The following is a 26904-nucleotide window of genomic DNA, read 5'->3' on the forward strand; positions in this document are numbered from 1 at the left end:
CTTGATAAAATCTTTAGCGAGTGCCTTATTTGTATCTTATGAACCTTTATATTAGATACAGTCAATAGTTTACTTGTCTCAAAAATCTGTGACGATGCAGTCATGGCAGAAAGTGAAGATGTTCCCATGTTTTATTCAAATTCACTAGCTCCGGGACAGGTTTGAGCAGAGACCTATCCAAAGAACCGCACAGAGATTGGTGCAACACAATATGGCAGGCTTCTGTATACCTGAGTCTTACAAAACTTACACTAAAAATAAAATTTTAGAAATGCAATTACTAAATACCAGGTGCAAGGATTTTGTATCCAATGGAAAATTGCTGACATTGGTTTATTATCTGTGGACTAGACCACAGGAGATTAACTATGGCCTTGACAACATCCAAAATAATGGAAACAAATCCCAGTTCAATTTCCGGCAGGATTTCCAGTCTACAGGCAGAATGACAGAGCATAGAAACTGCATACTAAACCCTGAACTTAGGGTTTAATTCACAGTCCTAAGATTCCAGCACATGACTCGCAAAGGGTACATGAAACAGAACTCGTCACCATGTACATTAACACAAAACCCCCTGTATAATATGGAGCTAAAATATAACGGGACAGATTTACTAATCCAGTCTGATAAATAAACAATGCAAACTTACACTACACAGAAATTCCTTAGACAATTGTATTCAACTTTACACAACCTATTGGTTATCATACTTTTTACCAATCCAGTGTCAAAATTGTGATTTAATTTGTAGCATTGTGTTATATTTTAAGCCTTTCTATCAGCCACGTTCTCTTTTCCAGTGGGGCATAAACAATGTTTTAGGCACATAACAAATAGCTCATAAGACTTTGAAGCGATGGCCGGGGGACCACCACGGTGCAGGAAGACTACTGTACACAAGATGAGGTGCAAACAACAAAGGATAGATTTATTGGGAGACAGAGAATGGAAGGGACAAGGAAGGCGCAAACAGGGGTTTACAATAGCAAAAGATAATGCACATGAGTTATCTTGTCTGTAAAATAGCACAGTGCTTCAACAATTACAAACTCAGAATCTGTCTAACAAGCAACTTTACACAATAAAACATATATCGATGCTACTCTGCATATAACCTCCCTGGCCTTTACTATGCAGGCCACACGGTTACCGTGCTCTAACTACTGAAGCCTGCACTAGGCCCTAACAGGTGCACCATATAGGAACAAACTCACGGTGATGTTGAGGACACAGGTCCAGTCCCAGGGGGCCCCCGAAGTCCAAAACAGTGGTGCGCACGGATTCCTGTCAGCTCTACAAAAGGGTGGTCTTCTCCTTGCTCCTGGAAACCGTAAGTCCCCTTCTCAGTATCTTCGTGGCTTCACAAACCAGCACAGAACAGCCACCCTTTGCTGTAACCGGGAAAGTCTATTTAGCAAACGCAGTTCGTCTCAAGCTGTGTAATCTTTCTTGCAGCCAACGACTCTTCCTTGCAGACAGAACAGCACAAAGTTCTCTCAGTTCCCTCTGAAACTTTCCCTCCACACGCTGCTTCAGCTCCACCCCTGTACACAGCCCCGACCAGTTCACAGCAAACTTAAGAGCAGGGGAGAACAGCAGAACATACCATCACACCAGACAAGGGGATGCAGCCTCTTAAAGTGACAGCGTGTTTCTTATTGTCCATAACAGCACCACCCTCTTACAACTTCATGATACTATACGCAGCCAACGTCACCAAACTTTGGTGCATTTTACAAGTTCTATGCACATACACATTAAATCTATGCCAATGTCTGAGCAACCAAGAAAATACAAAAACTGCAAATTATAGAGATTTTTAGGGTTTAATTATTGAGTGCCAATTAGGATTATTGATGGCTGGAACCCCACGAAGTCTACCATTTATCAGAATTAACCTATTCAATGGATACACAGGTAGTATAGCTGCTCAAAACCATTATAGAATTGGCCATCACTATTAAGGTCCTCACTTGAATCGGTGATCGCCGGATTACCTATGCAGTATAACAGTATTGCCGTGTATCGTGAGATAGATGATTTCCTATGAAGACCAGCCTCAGGCTGATCGGGGAACATTGGCCAACAGAAGTGATTGTCACCATCTTGCAGACTCTTAAATGTTGCTGCCATGTTTGACACTGGCATTTAAGAGGTTAAACTAATGGGATTGGAGCCAGATTTAATCTCATCTGCTCAGTATTGTTGAATACTAAGTATGTAACACAGCCACCACCATTCTACATGGAACAGGGTGAGCACCCTTGCCAGCTTCATTCAGTGACAGCGCATGGCTGCCGTACGGCTGCAGTTGTCACCTAGTGATTAAAGACATGAACAGACAAATCTCAATAAACAAAAATACATGTGCACATGTGAGTTAAATGACTGGCGATTACCAAAAAGCTAGCCAGTTGGCAGTCATTTAAAGGAAATCTATCACAAATGCTACCCAATGCGAGAGCAAATTAACACAAGGATGTCCAAAGTATAACGATATTGGCACTTCAAATCAATAATTGTTACATACATCTGATACCAGATAACATCAAAGTGATTACACAAATAGTAAAAATTAAATAAATTTTATTAATGTTGATTAAAACCAATAGATACACTAGAAGATAAAATAGAGAGCCTTACAATGCATACGCCACAAATTCTAGTTTAGTGAAAAAGATTGTCAGTCAATGAAAAATAAATAAGTGCTACAGTATAAGGCAATAGTACATAAAAATGGCAGAAAAAAATAGTAAGGTAAATAATATGCAGTATAATAGAAGGTATACCAAAGCACAGAAAGTCCCTACTAGTTAATGCCGCTGTTTTTAAAACTATGATCTGGTTTAACTGTGCAGCTTAAGGGTATGTGCACACGATGCAGATATAGTGCAGTTCTGCAGCTTTTTTTTCTGCAGCAGAAATGCTGCAGAACTGCACTGTGATTTACAGTTCAATGTAAATCAATGTGAAAAAAAAAAAAGCTGTGCACATGGTGCAGAAAAATCTGCACAGAAACGCTGCAGATTTCAAAGAAGTGCATGTTGCTTCTTTTGTGCAGTTCTGCAGCATTTCTGCACCCCTCCATGGTCAAAATCTGCAGTGGTAAAATCTGCACAAAAACTGCACAAAATCTGCAACAAAAACGCACAAAAACTGCAGAAAATCTGCACCTGCGAATTGTGCTAGGAGATGCAGATTTACTGCAGAAAATTCTGCACCACATTTCCTACGTGTGCACATAGCCTTAAAGTTGGTACCCAACAGTTTGTGTGGGGGGGAGTGCCAACACAACCATAGTACAGGAATATATCCAAAGTGTTTTTACGTTAAGTGCAACGGAGTGGTGTCCCCACACCCCGACGCGCGTTTCACAGCTGGCTTGAGCGCATGACCGGAAGTTCAGAAGATGGCTTTCAGTCATGCGCAGTACACCCGGCTGAGGAGGCACAGTGATACTGCTGAAATGAGCGTCTCCCATGCACGAGATTTGCATGAGCTGGCGAGGATGCTGACTCGTGCAACTGATGTCATCATGCCCACAGGAGCATGATCGCATGGAAAGATGGCCGACTAGTCAAAGCCTTAATTAGCATAGGAAACAGGGACAACATAAAAGCTTTTTTTTTTTTAAACATTTATTTAACTGAATTACGTTATACAGGGCTGGTTAGGCATAGAATTTACTCATACATAGGTGAATGCTGCTGGGTTGGAGAGCATGGGGCACCTGTCAGGTTCCCATTAAGTGTATAGGCAGCAGGTACAATGTATGCACATTTGCTTCAAGTAAAAAATTATCCTTTACATTGTCACATGGTGTAGAATGCAACATTGACAATTGGGATTCACATCATGTGGTCTATTAAATGTACAACCAATATACCGCAGGTTGCACAAAAAATTAAAGAAATGGATTGCCGAACATCTTGCCAATATAAAATAATAGTACATAAATGAACATCAGTTATTAATTATACCATATGTATATAGATGGCGACTCAACTTGCAATACTAATAAACAGGAGAAGCAAGAGTCAAAAATGGCCAAAAAGTTACAAACTCACATTATTTATTGAAAATTCTGTCACTAATTTTCACATAGAACATACATAATAATACCATGTAGTATAATTAGAAGAAAGTTTAAACAATATTGTGACTACATCCGTGGATACAAACAATGATCCAAGTTCACAGAACGGGACAATTGTAAATACAGCAAAAACTCAAGATATTTTCAGGTAGACAGCAATAAAATAATACTAATAGCACGTATTCTCGTGCAGTTAAACATTTTGTCACAATCCGCAAAAGGTGATACCTCACAATTTTGTTTCTATGGTATTGAAAAAGTGGCATGCCGCCTAAAGGGAGGAAACTGGCAAAAACGCCTCACGTTATGAAATGCCTTCATGATTTTGAATTTTAATACAAAATTTCCTAATGATATAAATTACAAATATTAATTTGTTCTATTTTTAATGTAGGGCATTTTATTTTCATGTTTATTTTGATTCATTCATCTAACCTTTCTGCGCAGCTTTATTTTCAGGATGTCATGATTTACTCTCTATTGTGATTTGTTTAAATGTAAATTTTTCCATGAGCACCAGATTTTTTTTTTTTTTTTTTTTTATTTGTTCCTTATACACCAATGTTTTTCATGGATTAAAAATTCTCACATTTTATTATAGGGTGGATATGCCGGAATCCATACCTCTTTTTTTCTCCAATAATTCAAGGATAATATAATATTTGTTAACATACGCTTCATCCATACGAGCGAGATACATCCTGAATACTTTTAGTTTTCTTAAGACCTTGTGGATTAAATTTAAAGGGGTTATTTAGTGAAGATAAAAAGTTATCACCTGTCCACAGATTGGGTGAAGACTCAGATAGGTGGGGATTGACTGCTGTATCCACACTGATCGCCAGTATCGGGCATTTTTATCCCCATGATAGATTCTCCAATCATTGCCTGTAGAGCTGCAGAACGCTGTGCTCAGCTTTTCCATCAGACCCATAAAGAATAAATGGTGCGGCAGTAGGTCAGGCACACAGACTCTCCATTCTAAACAGGGATAAGGGTCATTGTGACAATCGGTAAAGGTCAAAGGGGTCAAATCTCCACTGATTTGCAAGTTATTACCTATCCCACGGATTGGTGATAACTTGACTTCAGACCTCTTTAAACTCCCCCATCTACATTAAATATCTGTTGGCTGAAGCCATCGCTCCCAGGTCCTCCATACACAGGAACGCTTGTCCTCTTTTAGAAAGCCACTGTCAGTCTCCTCTGCCATTTGTTTTTCTCAAGGGAGAACAAAAGGATTTGCTGTTAGAAATCTAACATTTCTGATACTTCTCTCCCTCAACATGTTGTGGGGTTAGGAGGCCATCTTATAGGGTGGCCTAAAGGTACCGTCACACTAGACGATATCGCTAGCGATCCGTGACGTTGCAGCGTCCTCGCTAGCGATATCGTCCAGTGTGACAGGCAGCAGCGATCAGGCCCCTGCTGTGCTGTCGCTGGTCGGGGAAGAAAGTCCAGAACTTTATTTGGTCGCTGGATCTCCCCGTAGACATCGCTGAATCGGCGTGTGTGACACCGATTCAGCGATGTCTTCGCTGGTAACCAGGGTAAACATCGGGTAACTAAGCGCAGGGCCGCGCTTAGTAACCCGATGTTTACCCTGGTTACCATCCTAAAAAGTAAAAAAAACAACCGCTACATACTTACCTACCGCTGTCTGTCCTCGGCGCTCTGCTTCTCTGGTCTGGCTGTGAGCGCCGGGCAGCCGGAAAGCAGAGCGGTGACGTCACCTCTCTGCTTTCCGGCCGCTGTGCTCACAGCCAGACCAGAGAAGCAGAGCGCCGAGGACAGACAGCGGTAGGTAAGTATGTAGCGGTTGTTTTTTTTACTTTTTAGGATGGTAACCAGGGTAAACATCGGGTTACTAAGCGCGGCCCTGCGCTTAGTAACCCGATGTTTACCCTGGTTACCGGGGACCTCGGGATCATTGGTCGCTGGAGAGCAGTCTGTGTGACAGCTCTCCAGCGACCAAACAGCGACGCTGCAGCGATCCGGATAGTTGTCGGTATCGCTGCAGCGTCGCTTAGTGTGACGGTACCTTTAATGGTTCAGCATTATTACTTTGCTGCATCCTTTAATTCCATATTTTTGGATCTGTGCTTCATGTGCTGAGGTTTGAAATCCATGTCTCATCTTGTGCTAAAAATATACTTGTCACACAAAGAAGCTGATATAATTAAAACAGATGATTTGTCACTGCAGTAAAATCAGCCATTCATGAATGTTGGTCACCAGAGGCCATTTCAAACAATGCATATTTCAGAGGAATCTGTAATCCCGTCTCAGCACGGATTCACTTTCTTGGCTGTCTCAGGCACATGTGGCCGGCAAAGGGAGGCTTATTAAACCCTCATGTTATATAGCAGATTCAAAGTAGTCAAGGTTTTACTGTAATTTCATATTTAATATTGTTGGCTCACTGCTGAACTTTTAAAGGAAATTATTTGCATATTGATATGTTAAAAGTAGTTACCAGTCACAGTGAAAGCCAAATGTTGAGTGTCAGTACTGAGTAAGGCCTCATTCAGACATCCATGTTCTGTGTTTTTCATAGATAAAGCATTTACACATTTTAGTTTATGGGGCTGTTCACATGTCCACGTTTTCTGAGGATTGTGTGTTCGTGCAAAACTCAGATATATTTTTTTCCCCCAGTATCACAGATGAAAAGTTTTAATACAAGTTTTTTGGTCTGTGAAAAACATGTACAGCACATGGATGGCATCTGTGTGCCATCCATGTTTAACATCAAAGGATAGGAGACGCTACAGCAAGTGAAATAAGTATTGAACACGTCACAACCCATCCAGACAGGCCAAGAAATCACACCATAGATGTCCATAAATTAAGTTATGTGTAAAAATGAGAAATGACAAAGTATTGAACACACTTGCTGAAATGTAATACTTTGTGCAAAAGCTTTTGTTGGTGATTACAGCTTCAGGACACCTCCTGAATGGAGAAACTAGTTGCATGCATTGCTCAGGTGTGATTTTGTCCCATTCTTCCACACACTCTTCAAATTCTGTAGAGTTCTATGAATGCTGAACTTTAGTTTCCTTCTTAAAACTTCCTATTGGATTCAGGTCATGTCATTGACTGGGCTAGTTTTCTTTGAAACAACTGTACCTACCGATTCTATGTCTTTCTGTAGCTCTCCACAGGGGGTCCTTGGCTTTTGAACAACTATGATATTTCTTCTCGCTCCTGTGTCTGAAATCCTGTAGGTAGCACCTGGTCATGGCAAGTTTATGGTGAAATAATGTTCTTTACACTTCCAGATTATGGCCCCATCAGTGCACACTGGAGCCTTCAGTAGTTTGGAAATTCTTCTGTAACCAATGCAATCAGTATATTTTGCAACAATAAGGTTGCGAAAATCTTGAGACAGCTCACGAGTTTTCCCCACCATGAGATGTCTATGGGGAGGCACCTTTGTAATCAGACACCTTTTTATAGAGCATCATTTGAACCAGCTGCTATTTTTCCACTAAGTGGCAGGATTGCTTTAGAATTACTAATGGAGTTCAGCTGGTGTCATCATTCAGCTATTAGCCATCTCCCATGCATTAGAACTCTCATTTGACCGAGTGCTCCAGTGTTCTCCATGAGAAAATAAGGGGGGAGATGCGCACAAGGGGCGATATTGAAAGGTACAGATAAAAAGGGAGATATGCAGCTGTTCACCTGAAAAGGTTGTGATTTTTACAACTCCAATAATTGCCCATGAATATTACAGCTGATGCAGTCCCGTCCATTCTGTAAATGTTTCCTTTATACAGCAATGTGGTCTACTCTGAAATATCTATTTCCTGTTTTCTCTTGGAGACAGTTGTTGCCAGACATTTCTGGTCGGGGCTTATCTCTGGGAGAACAAAGTTCCAAATCTGACATGCCAGATCAACTTGTCCCCAGAAAATCACTTGTTTGGGGAAAGGGGGAGGGAGGGGAAGAGATTTTGGGGAAGAGAAGGATCTAGTCATCCAGTAGGTGACTTCTTGAGAGATCTGGTTAAGTAAATCTGGTGGGGTCACTTCATCAAAGCTGTCATGCCAGAATTGTGTCATTGAAGGTTTTGAAAAGACGCAGGATGTAGGCACAACTCAGACTGGCACCAAAATTTTGTGGCTTTTGGAATTCTCAGGTCAGTTTCACCCAGCTCTGACAAAAAGGCAAAGCTGGGGCAGGACAGGGTGTGGTGACCACCATCTGTCAAATTCATGACAAGCAGCAGTGTTCACTGCATCACAAATCTTACTTCTGAGGGGGCTTAAGTGGTTCATCCAATGTTCCCGATTCATAGTAGTGTCGGACTGCAGCACGCCCCTCATCTTTATAAATAGGGGCCATTGCTTCTAAGCAATGGCGTCAAAATAATTGGTTTGTCTCCATTCAATTAACATATATAAATTTGTGTAAAATATCCCAACTTATGAAAACTGAAGTTTCATTGAATGAATAATGCTTGAAAACCTCTCCGTTTTATATACCATAGTTCCAATTGTCCCTTTAATTTCATGTGATTATGAAGTCCTCTGTGTTCCATATTGAAGATCTGGTCCTACATACATCTACTACAACTTTTTTGATTCAAAATAAGAATTTGTGAATTTTGAGTAGAATTCCAGATCAAAGATCCAATATGGAAATTAGCAATTATGCCATTTGCATACATCCTTGTAGAGTCATTGGACACGTGTCATGGCTGCACAAAACGTGAACTCCATTCATACACATAAAAGGAGACAATTTAAAAACACCCGAGATTGCCATATCTAGAATGGCTTCAACATGTTTCTTATAGCTGAATGTGCCCACATTTGTTTTGTTTTCCTTCCATCCATGCAGCCTGGAAGGATCAAAGCCAGGAATTCAGAAGTCAGAATGTATACAGCCACATGCAGCATTATCTACACTGGTAAGCTACTTGCTAACTGAGCATGTCACCAGTTCATTATGTCATCATAAGTAGACCCTGTGGTTCTCCAAACACAACTTTTCACTTGGAACGTGTTTACAGTATACACAACCGTGTCAGGAACTAGAAAGTGCACATTAATTAGCAGCCCACAGGTTTTGGGATTTACGGTAATCTAACAAAAAAAATAAATGGAAAAGAATTTGGGTTGACACTTGTTTTGAAGTGGAGGCTGAGTTCTACAATCACAATCAAATTACTTCAGGTAACTGCAAGAACAGAAACTGTAAAGAAATATAATAGGGTTCGTAAAATTCATCAGAATCAAATAGTGCAAATTAAGACTTTCAACGAAAGAAGATGTACAATTAATTGAAAATCCCCAATGATATAGAAATTTGAAGGAGACTGAAAACATGATAAAATCTAGCAGATTAGTCTTGGATTAGTGGTGTAGAGAGTAGGGATGCTGCTAGCAGGAGGGGAGGATACATGGGTACTGCTCAACAAAAATCCAATAGGCATTTCTGGAAGTTTGTCAGCACAAAATAACTGTTCAAACTAAGTACATGCACTCTTGATGTAGCTGATCAGTTTAGTGCATCTTCCCACTTAGGCTACGTTCACATTGGCGTTCCGCCAATGTGCGTCGCTGTTGCGCCGGCGACGCAGCGGCGACGCAGCGGCGACGCGCCCCTATGTTTAACATAGGGGACGCGTGCGTTGTTTTGGTGGCGTTTTTGCCACGTGCGTCGTTTCCGACGCTAGCGTTGGACGCAAGAAAACGCTACATTGTAGCATTTTCTGTGCGTCCGATTTTCGTCAAAAACGACGCACGCGTCGCAAAACGCGCGCGTTTTTGCGCGCGTTTTTACGTGCGTCGCGCGTTGCGTCGCCGACGCAGGGCGGCGCAACGCTAGTGTGAACCTAGCCTTACCTGTTTTCCATCTATACCCGACCTCCTCTGGATTTTGTAAAGCCAGAGCTGCCGAGTGTATATGCTAAACAAGTAAATGTGAGGGTGTACTAAACTGTATGGTCATGTCAAGGGTGCACTGAGAGCCTGTACTTGGTTTGAATAGCCATTTGTTTTGAGAGACTCCCCTTAACTGCATCATTATGAAGTTTGTACCATTAAATAATGGCTACATATGATTCAAGGGTTATTCTAATATTGAATCTGCAAGATAGCATCCCTCCTGGCATTTGGTTTAATAAAAATTTATAAAAATTAAATTGATAGTTCAGCCCAACAACAAGAGCACACTCAGGCAGCGAGTAGAGGCTCTGCAGTGTAAGGAGATGGAAAGGTGATTAGACTCACATAGTTAATGCCTAATTAAGTGTCTGCAAGCAAACACCTCCATTTGCTAGTGAAAGATTACAGGAAACGAAAAAGCAGAGAGAATTGCATTAGCAGGAAATGAAGAGCGAAGTGCGTGTTTCCCTATGGAAGGGGATTGGAGGGCACACCGGGTCACGTGATAACTGTCACAGTTAGAAATGATAAAAGGCCCAGGAAGGCTGTGAAGAAGAGGAGTCGGCAGCTGAACCTGTATCGGGATAGACATCGAAGTAGCTACCAGCACGGGCTAGACCAGTAATGTGAAGCCTCTGTCTTGAGTGAGAAATTGAGACAACCATAGAGAAAGATGACCAGAGAAATTGAATCAACATAAAAGAGCGCCGACCAGAGACATCGAGATGACCTGAAAGAGAAAGCTGACCACAGAAGCCAAGATGACCCAAGAGTGAGAGCACCGACCAGAGAGGTCTCGAAACAGAGCCAATGAGAAGTTGAGGTGATCCATCAGGAAGACCAGAGAATTGACCAGAGGAACTCGGGCAACTGGGACCAGGGGGCTGCGCTTTAGGAAATGGAGGTAGCCAGAGTAAAGGCATCACTGAAGCAATTAGTTGATAAGAAACTTGCACCTTATTGGAGTAGTACCATTGACACCAGATAGGGCCCGTGCTGTGATTGTTGCTACCGACGTACTGATTAAGTGACGAGCATGAGAAGGACTGTGGTGCACTGCAAGCCACGGTATAAAGACAGAGACGCCATTACCCATCGTTATTGTTTATCGCCTTGTATTGTAAGCAGGTTGCGGGATGCAGTGATGGACAGGAGGCAGAGCAAGGGTTAACTAGTTTAATAACAGGAATACTCCACACAGGGAGGTAAAGGGTTAAACAGTATAATGGGAAAAGGATGTTGGGAGGTAAAGGGTTAAGCAGGGGATTCAACAGTTTAGATGGTAAAGGATATTGTATTATAAGTAGGAGATGACAGCTCCGATAACGGCAGTTCTTGAGAAGCACTTGTGTCAGGAGTTCTGCCAACTGTAACTCCTGTTGAGAACTCAAGGGTGCCGGCAACGACTGGCACGGGGTCTTTTCCAGGAAAGTCCTGTTGGCATCAATACCCCATCTTCTGGCGACAGTGGTCAGTCTCAAGTACCTTCCACTGCCCCTAGTCCATATGCTACCAAGGGTACGGGCCACAATACTATATGAGCCCATCATGGCTCTGCACCTATATTCTAAGTGAAATCAGGTCACAAGTGTCTGGGCAAATATTTGCTATCAAAGTCAGGGTGCAAGAGTCAGTCTTGTATGCAGTCCCTCTTATGTGGCGCGTATGCAGTTCCCACGGAAAATTAGTTTAGCTAAGCCAGCTAATCTGAGTCTGGGAGGTTCTGGGCTGCCTTCAGGTGTTCCCTATCCCAGGTGATTGCCCAGCTACTTAGCTAGGCTGTAGTTACAGCTAAGCCCCCCTGGCTTTTGACCTTGGACTCCTTCACTACCTGGACTCAGCTTGTCTGTGAGAAGTGTCTAGTGTCACAAAAACACTTAAAGATAGATTGCCCTAATGGAAGAAGACAACTTGTTGCAAAAGGATATGTAGAAGGTTCTCTTATTAGGACAATGCGCTTTGTTGCTGGACTGGCTTCTTTATGAAGACTAAAAACTGACAGATAGGGTAAACAGATGCAGATGCATAGGGGAATTTAAAAGTCAAGACAGAAATGAATAAAATTATGCACATAAGAAAAAAAAAGGAGTAAAGAAACAAATTCATGAATAAGTGGATAGATAAAAGGGTAAAATGAGGTGTTTAATATCTGTGATACTCAAACCAGACGAAGAAAAGATGACAAGAAACAAAGTAGGAGAGGTGTGGTTAGTGAATAGCGCTACGGAGTGTTTAGATGGAGTGCTTAGATGCCGAGTAACAAGGTTCTATGAGTTGGTGCAGTTGCAGTCATAATATGGATACTAAATTATGCAGCCTGACGAAGATTAAAAGTAGGAAAATTTTTACTCATATTAAAACGCGAGACAGCACCTTTAACTTGCAATCCAACATTAGGGCTCAATGCTCCTCCATTTTAGAAGAATAAGCATACCGTAAACCATAAATTCAAAATTACAATTTTTCAACTGCTCAAGATTAGTGGAAAAACGGCCCCTCTTGTTGCTTGTCCATTTAACGATACATGCCCTACACTGGCAAACATATACTACGTGGCTGGGCAATATACTACGTGACTGGGCAATATACTACGCGGCTGGGCAATATACTACGTGGACATGCATATTCTAGAATACCCGATGCGTTAGAATCGGGCCACCATCTAGTAATAATAATAATAATAATAATATGGGTCCTTTGCAGTCTGCTATAATAGAAGTTACTTGTGGTTTTGGTTCCCTTACTTCTTAGGCCCCAGTTCGGCCACATTGGCTTCACCAATGATATGTTCACCCCTGAAGCACTAAGTCTGAGGCCTCTGATTGCATTTATTGCATGCAGACTTTTTGATACTTTTACTTCCCCTTACTTGTTGATAAAGAGGTCCTGTGAAGTAGTAACTTTGTGCAGACTCATATTTCCAACAGCAAAGATTAGTTTAACTTGATTTGAACTCTATTCCCTTTTGGGCACTAGAGCCGCTACCCAGGTCTGGATGCATTTGTGTAAAGGTACTTACAACTCTTTAGGGCCAATTTCAAAGGAGATCCATTGATTAGTGTAGTATTATAGTATTACAGGAAACCAGTGTTGGTTATATCCAACAATACGATGACACAATGACCACTTTTCCATGAAATAAGCCATCTTCAAACCATATCTACAGCATTCTATAGCTACTATATTAGTTCTATAATAGATAGAGCTTCATACGCGATTCGATCTAAAACCATATTCCATTTATAAAGCCAAAAAGGGTCAGCCAGGAATCGATATGTGGGACCATAAAGACAGCGCAGTGATTCGGTGGTTAGGACGGTTCCTTTGCAGCACTGGGATCCTGGGTTCAAATCCCACCAAGGACAACATTTCAAACAAGGACTCTGAAGGGTCAAATAATTACTTGGACAATATACAGTAACAATAAAAAAAACAATTATTAGAAACAAGGGTTAGTATACACTTGAAATGCAGAAAAAGTGAGTGGGAGCCACTTATTGTCCAGGAGTTCCTGTTTCAAGTGCTTTATGAACTGATGCATGGGCAGAACAGTGGCTCAGTGGGCACTACGGTGGCTCAGTGGATAGCACTGCAGCCTTGCAGCGCTGGACTCCTGGGTTCAAATCCCACCAGGGACAACATCTGCAAGGAGTTTGTATGTTCTCCCCGTGTTTGCGTGGGTTTACTCTGGGTTCTCCGATTTCCTCCCACATACCAAAGACATACGGATAGGGAATTTAGATTGTGAGCCCCATTGGGGACAGTGATAATGTGTGCAAACTGTAAAGTAAAGCGCTGCAGAATACGTTAGACCTATATAAAAATATTATTATTACTATTATTATTAGACTGTCTCAGCCTTTGTACATCTACTTACCACTTGTGAAGAATATGGGGGAGGATTTAAGTCATGCACAGCAACTGTATCATACAGCTCTGGCAAAAATTAAGAGACCACCACATCAAAACCCTTTCATGGCCAGCTTAATCTCCAGACCTGAACCTCATTGAACACCTCTGGAATGTAATTAAGAAGATGATGGATAGTCCCAAGCCATCAAACAAAGAAGAACTGCTTTCATTTTTGTGCCAGAAGCAGTGTGAAAGACTGGTGGCAAGCATGCCAAGACGCATGAAAGCGGTGATTAAAAATCATGGTTATTGCACAAAATATTGATTTCTGAACTCTTCCTGAGTTAAAACATTAGTATTGTTGTTTCTAAATGATTATGAGCTTGTTTTCTTTGCATTATTTGAGGTCTGAAAGCACTGGTTATTTTTTTGAATTTTGACCATTTTTCCTTTTCAGAAAAAAACAAAACAAAATGTATTCCTTGGAACTTCGGAGACACGTCAGAAGTTTATAGAATAAAAAACAATTTACATGTTACTCAAAAATATACCTATGAAGAGAAAAATCAGACAAACTGAACATTTTGCAGTGGTCTCTTAATTTTTGCCAGAGCTGTATCATACTACAATGCTTCTTGAGAATGTAGCTGTAACAGGACACCTGGCTCAGCATTTGGTCCAGCCTTTTCTGCTTCAAAGTAAACACTCACACCCCCACCAGCCTGGTTAGTATCCAGGGGGGGGTCACATTTTGTGACTGATTCATTCAGTCAGAAGGGAATTCCAAAAAGAGATTTAAGGAGAATATAGGGTTATTGCATGTCCTAGCTGTACACAGATTACATTTTCAAGATCTCTGGAACAGGCCAAGAGCCTTCCAGGGTGTCAATCTGTTCTAGCACCCCAGGGTGGGGAGATACGCAGAATGGCTAGTAGAAGGCAGGTAACAAAATAGTGTTTGGTCTCCAAGCGTAACGAGGGCCCGGCTGGATCCAATGGCACCAGAACTGTCGCCCTGTGACCTTCCGTTAGGAAGTTATGATCCTTCATGAGTTTTTGGAGCCTTGACTTCAAACACCCAGGGGAAAGGGATAAGACCGGTCTGTCAAGGTAAGGTGGGATGGGGGGTAGTGTGTAATCAACCAAGGGGAGAAATTTTTGTGCAAGGCTATTTAATCTCCCTCTTGTTGTCATGCTTGCTGTTCACTTCTAAAGGGGGGCCAAGTTTTGCATGCTGGAGGGAACTGAAATCAGGTGGCAGTCCATGCCCCCCATGTGGCACAGCATCCAGCTGGTCTTTAAATAGCATGCTGAGCAGATATCGGTATGTGATCTATATAATAAATAATATATATATATTATATATACATACATACACTTTTACTGTATACAGCATTACACATTCTGCTTGTTCTTTTGTATATACAATGACAATAGGAGTTTGTATGTTCTTCCCCCGGTTTTCGCTGGGTTCTCTTCTTCAAATGAAGAGTAGAAAAACCATTCATAAAGGTGCACTGAAACTGAACCCCACATCTTTATTGAAAAAACCCCCCTCAAAAACTTATTTTAAAACAATGCTTTTCGGAGCCATCAACAAATTTCTAAACTACAAGCCTATACAGACTGTAGATTCTATACACTGTATAGTCTTATTTGAAAAAGGTGCTGATAACTCTGAAACATGTTGTGTTAGACTTTTTTTTTAAGACGAAAACCTTCTGTGATCAAGACGAGTGGTTTAGTGCGCTTTATGAATGTTTATAGAGCTGGAAAATATATTTCTGCTAATATGGCTATTTAAAGTCTCCCTCAGGGGTTTTGCCTCCTTTGAATCAACATGATTATAGGTTGACCTTGATGCACCTTTGTCTTTTTTAACCTTAATAAGTATAATTACAAACTAAAAAAAAATCCATGGCTGTACAAAGATTGCTCTATGAGTTATTGACTAATGCATCACACTTAAGCTTGCCAGCCAGGAGAATTCTGCTTGTTGACCCACAAAAAGGGTTAGAATTTCATGCTAACCCCCGGGTATGCATTTTGGGGGTACACTTGGCTGTTCTAATGGGCTGTAGTTATGCAATTTGCATGGAGGAAACTTCTAACAAATTATATAAAAAAAATAGAAGATGCAACATATCCGAGCCTAATATATGGACAGGCATGAAGATATTCCTAAATCACAACAATCTGAAAAGCCGACAGCCTCAGCCTAAAATCCTCTAATAGGGTACTAACATTTAAAAGCAAAGACAAAACATGAAATGTGTACATTTTGCAATATGAGGTCTAGCAATCCATCACAGCTGTCTAACCTTAGGTCCATCATTTATTCTGTATTCAGCATATTCCTGCATGCAAATAAAGTCCAATTCCTCTACACTTCTGCCCCGAAATGGCTTCAGGTTGTTACACAATCGCTAATTGCTTCCTAATTAGAGGACTGCAGTACGCCATGTTACTAGTCAATGAATGGGAGATATTCTAACCGAGAGCACGGAGACCGTTCAGCTGAGTCACCAACACAAAACCAACTTGTCATTTCGATGAAAAGAAAATGCTTAGATTTAACAACTGCTATCAAAGCCCATGTGCAGCTTAACCTAAGACACCACCAAAATCCCAAAACATGTGGAAACGAATAATAACTTTAGACAGTAGCAGAGAAATGATAATATTAAAGCCGTGATTAAAATACTCGTCTGCATTGTGTTTTAGGACAAAGAGAAACATGTTTAAACTTTGATTTTTCCTTTATGGAAAATCCTTTTGTTCAATAGCTATGTCGCAGCTCAGCCTAGTTAACCACTTTTATTATCATGCTTCCTTATGTATTGCTTTGGATGTCACAGAATAAACAGTTCAGTTTATTTAAGCGGCTTTTTATGCGATCTGCCTTCTTTGTTCTCTTGGTGAAAGGAACAATATAATTCTGCTTCACGTTAGTGGGATACGATTATTAAATAGAAAAGGCATGTCACGTATACAATGATTTTTTTTTTACATTTAATATTTTTGTTATTCACAGACTTTACAACAGTGCCCTTATGACCTTATTTTTTTTGAGAGGGTGTTCATAGAAAAAAAGAATGTTGAGTTTATTCTGTATTGTGATCACATTATTGTTCCTCTGTATAGGAGAAAAATACCTAAATTGCTCATTCAGACATCCGGATTTTGCGTATGAGTGCTGTCCGTGTTTTTCACAGTTCGCATTTGTACCTGTTATGATAGTCTATGGGGCCATTCACATGTCCAGTTTTTTCCTTCGTCTGACTGGTCTACAGAAAATTTCGAAGACATGTCCATTTTTTTTTTTTAAATGCAAGGGTCAGATCAAAAACAGAAATGCAAGCAAATGGGTCCTTGACAAAAAATTTAACTGCACTCAGGTGACATCCAAGTGCGGTCTGATATTCAACGATTCTCAGAATGGAGAAATAATTTTTTCTCACGTACAAGAAAAATGACAAACATGACACTCATGCCACATTCTGATCAAACTCGGATAAGAACAATTTGTCCGATTTCATTGTATGTGGAAAAAAAATCATGTCGGAATGAGACCTTGTACTGTACATCTTATTAAAACTTGTCTATTATCGCAGATGTCCCCTTTTTTATTCAACCCCTCTGGTCCCAGGTTCAACAGCTCCACTTTTGACCCAGTCATGATCTCAGGACTCAGCGCTGTGTGCAAAGGAGGCTGACTGGCTCATTACACTAGCTAAGCCAGCTCCCGTCTAGGACATAAACATATCAAGCAGAAACTGGAAGTGGAACTGGGTCTGGAGTGGATATGTTTAGGGCACCTGTGATAATACAAGCATATTGGTAAGTTGGATAAATTCCTTTTTGGGTAGACTCTTCCGACCTTCCCATTCAGGACCTGCTGGACACCAGATTGAGCACAACATATTTATGATTTTTGCCTCTACTGAAAGGCTCCAACACCCTCCACATGGGTATTGTTCTCACAAAATGGGGTAAGGCGATGTAAATTCTTCTATTACCTCTATGCAATCAATCTACCTCACTGCTACATGCCAATCTGGACATTTTTTGGTAAAAATAAATTCACATTGGATACATGGAACATAACATGTTGTAAAATGGTTACATAGATGAGTTTGGCTGTCTCTCACAGGGGGAATGTAGGTCCCTGGGTGCAGGGTTTAGATAGATCTTCAGGTCTGTTTCAACAATGCTAACCAATAAACAAATAAAAAGACGGTCACAATTTCACCCCTCAGTGTCTGGCATGCAGTTACAGATAGTTCAGTCATCCGATCTGGCACAGGTGTGTATTGTAGCTGTCAGTACTTTGACAGCTCAGTCCTCCAGTCTGGTGCAGGGGCGTGTTGATCCATCATTGTTTTGATTAAAAGCTAAGCCAGCTAATCTGAGTCTGGGAGGTTCTGGGCTGCCTTCAGGTGTTCCCTATCCCAGGTGATTGCCCAGCTACTTAGCTAGGCTGTAGTTACAGCTAAGCCCCCCTGGCTTTTGACCTTGGACTCCTTGACTACCTGGACTCAGCTTGTCTGTGAGAAGTGTCTAGTGTCACAAAAACACTTAAAGATAGACTGCCCTAATGGAAGAAGACAACTTGTTGCAAAAGGATATGTAGAAGGTTCTCTTGTTAGGACAATGCGCTTTGTTGCTGGACTGGCTTCTTTATGAAGACTAAAAACTGACTTTTAGGGTAAACAGATGCATAGGGGAATTTAAAAGTCAAGACAGAAATGAATAAAATTATGCACATAAGAAAAAAAAAGGAGTAAAGAAACAAATTCATGAATAAGTGGATAGATAAAAGGGTAAAATGAGGTGTTCAATATCTGTGATCCTGAAACCAGACGAAGAAAAGATGACAAGAAACAAAGTAGGAGAGGTGTGGTTAGTGAATAGCGCTACGGAGTGTTTAGATGGAGTGCTTAGATGCCGAGTAACAAGGTTCTATGAGTTGTACAGTTGCAGTCATAATATGGATACTAAAATGCAGTAAATTTATGTCTGTGTGAAACTGAACTAACCTGCACTCTATAAAACATTAAAAACAACCAAGCTAGAAAAAGTTATAGAATGTGAAACCAGAGTCTGCCAATTCTAAAGAAATGCGGTGACAAAATTGATTTCTTCTTCCATTAATATCCTACATTGTAAGAGACTTTACCAAGTCATAAAATCAAACTGATCCAAAAAAACACAGCGCATTAACGAGGGCATCCCAAATCATATTTCCCACAACCAACTTTTCATCCATTTCTTGATCTTGGCAGACCTAGGTGTATTGGGAATATATTGGGATATAGCCAAGGAGGAAAGTTCCCATGACTCATGTTAACTTAACAGGACATTTCTGTTTCTTACGGTATATTTTTTAAAGGCCGTAATTTATCCTCATTTAACAGTAGTATTTAGACCTGAACATTCGCAAATCTGTTTGAAGGACAACGCAGTCTGACTCCACTAACATACTTGGAAAGCTCTAACAAGAAAAGTTATTCATAACATCACAGACAGCCATAACACCGTTCATTATGAAAGCCATTCTGTCTCCCGAAAGATCTTTATTGCCCTGTACAATCCTACACTTGGTAGAGGGTGTATGTACAGCGAAAAGATGGATTCTGTCATGGCACCAAAATCTAGCCACACATAATACAGCATGTGTGGTCCATCAACCAGGGCAATGCCGATGAGAGGCTTAAAAAGGTTTATCCAGGACTATTTTTTTTTTTACTATGGGCCTAAAAACTAACAGGCAGGTAGTTACTATGGTGCCGTGTCTCTTATCTAGGTCACAACTCACTATCAACGCTTCTAATGTTTGTTTACTGGCTTCCTCATTTCTTCTGATTGACCTCTAGGTTTCTCTTTACACCAATGACAAAGGGTTCAATATATAGGTCTATAGGTTGCTCTCTGCAGATCCATCAATGTGTCTCTGTTTCTACCTTCTTGACTATCCTTTTCCACCATATAAATCATGTACATTTCCATTCATACATAAATGATTAGAAGAATTCACTGCAGAACATCTCTGTGCTGTAGGATGCACCCTGCACCTGTGTCTCCATGCTTTTCCTATGCATGTTAAAGAGGAAGTGATGGATACCCTTAAAATATGATGTGCCAGTTCCTGGTATGTCCTCACTCTGACGTCTTAATTTTTTCAAATGGAAAATAAATGAGGAAATTGACATAAGTTGTTGTAAAAAAAAAAATCATAATTGGCTATAAATAATTAATCCACTTTAAAAGGGATTGTCTAGTTTATAGTAAGAATTTTGCATCCTCCGCTAGGGAATTTGGAGTTAATAAAACGATCTCTAATAGAGCTCCTTTGTCAATTAACTCAGACAGAAATCAGCTAAAATAAGTACCTGTTTATTTGAGCTGTATACAAATTATAGAAAAAGACCATCAAGGCACATGGGCATTAGGTAAAATTCGATTTCCTATTTGGTGGAACAGAGAAATTAAACAGTGGAGGGCAGATGTCACTACAGATTATAGAGGTCCCCGGCATATTTTATAAAGACATCTAATGTAAAAGGATTCTTCAAAAAAGGATAACCCCTAACCAAATCAAGTATCTAAAACAAGTCTGTAATGCAAATTTACAGAGGGTATTTCAGTTTTGAGCAAGAGGCTGCCCACTAATTTTGCATTGATGATCTATCCTTTGGTTAGGTCATCAATCTCTGATCAGCAGGGGTCCAGCACCTGCCACTCCCACAGATCATTTGTTATGTGACGGCAGCCGCTGACTGGAAGTGCTCACTTGCGGAGATGGCCTTCTTCTGATAGTGGCTGCCACAGTGTACTACACAATCCGCCTCCTATGGATTTGGAAAGGAAGCAGATGTTTAGTACAAGCCGTGGCTACTACCAGGAGACAGAGCATCTTGGCAAGAGAGTACTTCCTGCCGGTGGCAGCCGCCATCACTGTTAACAGCTGATTGGCGTTGGTGCTGGGTGTCGGGCCCCGGCCGTTCAGACATTGATGACCTATCCTAAAGATAAGTCGTCAATCAAAAAGTAGTGAACAACCCATTTAAATCAAAAAAGTGTATTGCATAGTTAGTTTTCTCCATAAACTGTATTAAATCACACGCTTACTTACATTCAGCAACACTGAGGATGGACTTCTATAAAAACAAGTTTTACTGCCAAGTCATCCAATAAAACAAGTAATAAAATGTTATGGCAAAATTCTAATTAAGCCTGGCAATGGGATAAAATGAAAAAGGATACCAATAGAGAGATGTGACTACTAATCCTTGGGACAGTTTAACAGTTACGACAGTTTTGGTTTTGAGTACAGGCCACAAGGTCTAGATCGGCCTCGATGCTCCTGTCCCAAACTTAACAGCCTCGTATACGTCTATGAGGATGGATGTTGAGACCGGGGCAAGAGAATGCAGCTGCTTCAAAACATTGCGGTCCGTACTCAGGTGGTCTACATCAGATGTATGAAACCAGTCTTACTCAGAAGTATTTTGCAAATAATGATAATTCTGAAAATAAATCACTTACCTGGTTAAAGAGCTCTATAAACAGGAAAAAACTTCTTTAGATAACATGATATTCCCTTAATACATGGACTTCCAGCAAAGATAGCTTCAAGTTTTAGAGTCTCCTAAAGTCATTAAAAAAAAAATAGTATGTTAGAAAATAGAAAAAAAAAAACAAACAAAACTAGAATACAAAATCACAGCTTAAGTCCACATTCACACATCCATCTCTGTTATAGGCTTGTTTCACAACAGGTTTTTGTTGTGTACTTGACATATCTATTTGTACTGTAAAAAAAAAAAAACAAAAAAAAAATTTTTTTAATGTTTTACATTATATTCTGCGTAAATACAAAATGATGTCAAATGCGCATCTTTGACATGTTTTATGCACTTTTTTACAAAATGCACAACAATGCAGTGTGCGGAGCTTTTTTTATTCTTTTTAAAAAAAGTGATAAAAAAATTATACATTTTTAATTACATTGCAATCTGTGGTAAATGAATGCAAACATACATTTCCCTCTTTTCTTCATGTTTTATTTTTAATAAATTACGGTAAGTCAAATAATCTTTTCACCACTCCTATGCAATTTAAAAAAGTGGATGTTTTATTTTTTAAATGGACGCAATGTATATGTTAATATATATTTGTTTATCTGCCATCCGCTTGCATCTGTTTTAGATACAGCTTAGGGTGTTTTGGTTATAGTATAAAAAGGTGTAGCTATTAAAGGAAAAAAAAAAAAAGGGTCAAAATCAGCCTGACATCCATAAAAAAAAGCAGTTTTTCTGCTATCTATCATCCGTTTCACGTCCATTTTTTGCCTCATCTGTTTTCACAACCTTAAGGAGGTAAACTGTCTGAACGTTTTTCCATTTACACTTAGCAATAAATGAGTTAAAAATGGAAATATTTCACTTTTCATCTTTTTTAGACATATCGCCATAGACTTGAATGGCCGAGTCTGGTCCACAAAAAGGGATGAGAATAGGACAAGAACTGAGTTTAAAGCACCACTTGAGTTGAGCGTTTTTTTCTTTACTGCAGTGCTGGAGTGGTGCGACTAATCGAAGTCATCTGGGTCTAGTTTTCTACTCAAAAGGCATCAGTTTTATTTTTTATAGACACTGCTCCAGCTGTTCTCCAGCAGTTTGTGACCTGCCAGATCGTTCCAGAGTTTGACGGGCGATCCGGAAGTCACAACTCAATGCAAGTCAATGAGAGCCAAAATGAGGCCAGAATGTGGCTTCCATAGACTTTCACAGAGCTTATGACCATTACCTCTGACTTCTGGTCAATCAGAAATTGTGGTCACAAGATTGAGACTGGAGCAGAACCGAGTAAAAGACTCGAGTAGAGGCAGGGAACTTCGATTAGTAGAACCACTCCAGAACAGAAATAATAACATTAAAAAAAAAAAAAATGAATGTGTGAATGGTCCCATTACACTCTATGGGTGTGTTAAAAAACAGACAGCACACTGATGAGAAAAAAAAAATGAGTGGGAACACTTTTCCTTTTAGGAGCTTTTAGAGTAGATACCGAGTGGAAACTTTTAAAATTCTCCTCTAAATCTCAGAATTCCGCTAAAACGGAGTGTCTGCTCCAAAAAAATTGATCAAAAAGGCTCCGTGTGATATTCTGATTTCAGCAAATAAATCTTTATCTTTGTTGATTGTGATTTAAAAAAAAAAAAAACAACATTTAAATACACATATAAAATGTTTCTCTCTGATATGATTCCAGCTCTGCTAGCGTATAATTATAAATCACTGGTGATAACACTTGGTCTAGAAATTATGAAAGGCAGCAGTAGTAGATTAATTGTTCATCTCAAAGTGATCCTTCTTCAATATTAAATGACAATGTTTATTACTTTACAAAAATGCACTAAACATCCATTATTGTAAAATAGGTAATAAGAAAATCATATTTCTAAGTCACTCTAAATAAATAAGTAGTTGATTCATCTCAGCTAATTTGTCCCAGAATGACCCTGATGTTACTACAGAAATACAGTTACAAAGACATAGGTGACAACTTGTTTTCATTGGACAACCATTTTGAAACGAGGGACATGTTAGGCGTTCTACATCGATGGTGATCGATGTGCACAGGAAACCCAACAATCGGTAAAGTGGAGTGGCGGAAATGGTCAGACACCAGTTCTCCTTAGAGACTCAAGCTGTGATCTACACTGTCTAGAGGGCCCATCTTAAAAAAGCCACCATACACATTAGACTAATGTTGGACGACCCCAGTGATATCAAAGGGTTTGGCTGAAGTATAATGTGTAAGGGGGTGCCAACAGACTAATTGTCAAGGGAGATTTTGGGTATGTTCTTATTTTTCTCCTAGAGACAAGTTGCGGGATGACATGTCAGGCGGCACCTTTGTCATGGGGAACCTAGGAGTGCTTGGCGGAACGAACGCTCCTGCGTATGGGAGAGTCAGCTGAACAATTGGCCAAAGCATTGTTTAGCTGACAGCCATCTAATGTGTATGGTCAGCCTTAGTCTCAGAAGTGAGCAGCTCTTGGATAAGCAGTGCTAACACTTAATTTTGGTATTAGTATACGTCTCAGAATCTGGATACCCTAGTTTTTTGAAAAAAAGCAAACTTTAAAATCTCCCTGTGACATTTAACCAAATTGTAAAAGTGTAGCTACTATGTAAAAAGAAAGAAGTTTATATTTCATTAACTTATCATAGAGGAGCACTTGGCAGAACTGTGATACCTAAAGCAAGGCCTTTGGCAGTGACTCATGACACAGGAGGAGTACAAAGAGCACCAAAGAAAGTCATACCTTCGGTGTATTGTATAGTGTATTCTTTTTGCCAGGAGTGTTCTTTTAATAGAACTTGAAACTAAAAATGTATTAAATCCATCGTAATTTAAAATTGTACTACAGTTATCAATTATTTCATTTTGTTTAAAAAAAAAGTGATTATGCAAGATTAACGTATTTGTTATAAAATTTAAAAAAAATGTACAGTCAAAACTACATCTTAATCTGGAAAGTTGAACTGCAGAGATCTAGATGTACTATTCAAAGTGTGTACCTTAGTGATAAACTGTTTTATTAACAAGTGCACTGTGCTGTAAAAAGGTGTCTGGATTTTAATTATATAAATCTGTTTATAATGTGACCAGCTCCCTCTTGAGTTAGTGCAGCCAAGCTAAACATTTAAGTGATGTTTATAGGTTACACTTAGCAATTTTCCTTGAGGATATACCTCCCACATGGAGGGGTTAATATACCTCGCTGTAAATGCTAATTAAATAAGTGATATTTTTACAATTAAACACAGCTTTGAGGTTTTTTAGTTTAAAAACACATAATATATCATAAGAATTAGATTTCATAAGAGTTTGTAGTCTTCAGAAAAAAAGAGAATGTTTTCATTAATTTTCCATTAAATGAATCACTCATGAAAATGCAAATTTTTATGTTTTTGCTAAATTCTTGTTTGAAATAAAATAAAATTCCGTTCAAAATTAATTGTTTTTATAAATTACAGAACGATCTGAATGAGTAATCCTGGTTTATCCCATTCAAAGAAGTTGGTCATGTATATTCACTGAGCGGTCCAATGTATAGGAATAGATAATTTGGCTGCATAATTTAAATACTACAAGCTATCCAATGATTGGCCTGCTAAATGACTCCATATTCACTTCTCTGCAACAGTCAGCACTGAGGCTTTAGATTGTAGATGCACTGAGCCCATTCATTTGATGTGCTCGGGAAAAGCCAAAGTTCTTGTGATTGTGGAAATCCCTACAGTTGGAAACTTAAAACAGCAAGTGACAGCATCTTGTTCCTAAATTATAATAGTCACTTATTATTTTAAAAGGTGTCACGCCGGCGACTCACACGGGCAGTAAGTGCTGCCCTACTCACTGCGATCACCGCTCTGCTTCTCCTAGTCTCAGGTCGTTTCACTAAGTTACCTCTTGCAGCATTCCCAGCTCTGCTGCATCCTACTGCTGCTGCTGCCGCCGAGTCTCCACCCACCTATAGGGAGTCATGGCCAGACTTTGCAGGAACTTAACCACTTGTGTCCTTCAGATGTCAGCTTTCCCAGCCTATTCTTAGTCAGCAGGGGGTTTATTAAGTAGCTCCTCTCACCACTCCTTGCCTGAACATAAGTTCCTAGTTGCTTGTTTCTAGATCCCGTTGGTACATTTTCTTTCTGTCTCTCCTCCTATTGACCCTGTTAGTTTAACATTCATCCTGATTTGTCCGCTTTTGACATTGGCTATGTATATTGAACCTGTGCTGCCTGACCTGACCTCAGATTGTCTGAAAATGTCTTTGCCTTCGTCCACTTTTACCTCGTACCCATGCTTCTGACCCTCCGATCCACTGCGGACTGCCCTGGAGTGGTACTTGGTGACTACCTGTGACCATGCCCAACTTCACCATTAGAGTTGAGCGACCTTGACCTTTTTAGAGTGGAGCCGGGTTTCGCGAAACCCGACTATCTCAAAAGTCGGGTCGAGTGAAATCGGCCGATTATGACGTAAAGTCGGGATCGACCGAAACACGAAACCCAATGCAAGTCAATGGGGCAGCATAGTCGGCAGTGAGTGGGGGCCAGGAAAACACCTAGAGTGCCCATTTTAATGTCAAAACCATCCATTCTTCTTAATGAAGCTTGTGAAGCGTAATTTACCTTAAATTAATTGGAAGGCATTTGAAATTGGGGGTCATTTGGCTAAAGTTGTGGTGGGTAGGGCTGGTTCAAGTAATTAGTGGGCCCAGGAAATCTGGACCACGTCACGGCAGTGGAGCAGGGAGAGGTAAGTATTTCAACTTTGCAAGTGCTGTGAACCTGAGCAAGCAGGGGGGGCCCACTCGTTGGCATTGGCACTGGCACAGGGCCCCTCAAAGTACAGCGGTGTGTTTGCACGGCGGGGGCGCCTCCCACCGGCAGCAACACTTTTGCGTACCATGAGAGGCCCTGTGCCAGTGACGTCGCCAACTAGTATTCCTCCCCCCACCTGATGAAGGAACCTGCACTTTCATCTGCACCTTCCTGTTTGTCCCCGTGTAAGGTGGTATGGTATGCGGGAAGGGGGACCTGACTTTCAGCAGGGTCACAATCTTGCAGTGTAGCGTGCACGGGAAATGTTGCGTTATGGGTCAATGTACCAGCAGACTCATCTATCACTGGCTGGGCAATGGGCAGGATGAGGAGGAAACACAGATATAGGCCCAAAGAATAAAGTGGGATAAATGCAGTTCAAAATTGGTAACACAGGACTAATCAGGGGGCATTGCAGTGGAGGACAACTGGAATGAGAGGCTGACACAGAGAGTAGGCCCAAATCAGTAAGTAGTCGAAATGCAGTTCAAAATTGGCAACAGTAGTAAACAGGCGGCACAGCTTTGTTCAGTGGAGGAGAACAGCAAGGAGTGGCAGACACCGATAGTAGGCCAAATGCAGTCTAACATTAACAACTACTTAACGAGCGCCTGAAAATGGAATTTCAGGACAGGAAACCAGGAGAACAGCA

The 26904-nt window shown here is 40.4% G+C and overlaps 1 protein-coding gene across 2 annotated transcripts in view; it reads right to left on the minus strand.

Moving 5' to 3' along the window:
- Positions 1-26904, minus strand: part of SULF1 (sulfatase 1) — a 206263-nt gene that overhangs the window by 134930 nt on the left and 44429 nt on the right. For both annotated transcript variants that reach the window (XM_069731461.1, XM_069731462.1), the window contains exon 2: positions 21400-21502. The gene's annotated coding sequence lies outside the window, so the exon portion shown is untranslated. The remainder of the gene's footprint in view (positions 1-21399; positions 21503-26904) is intronic.

The sequence above is a fragment of the Ranitomeya imitator genome, chromosome 6 (genome assembly GCF_032444005.1).
Source record: "Ranitomeya imitator isolate aRanImi1 chromosome 6, aRanImi1.pri, whole genome shotgun sequence".
NCBI classification, from domain to species: domain Eukaryota; kingdom Metazoa; phylum Chordata; class Amphibia; order Anura; family Dendrobatidae; genus Ranitomeya; species Ranitomeya imitator.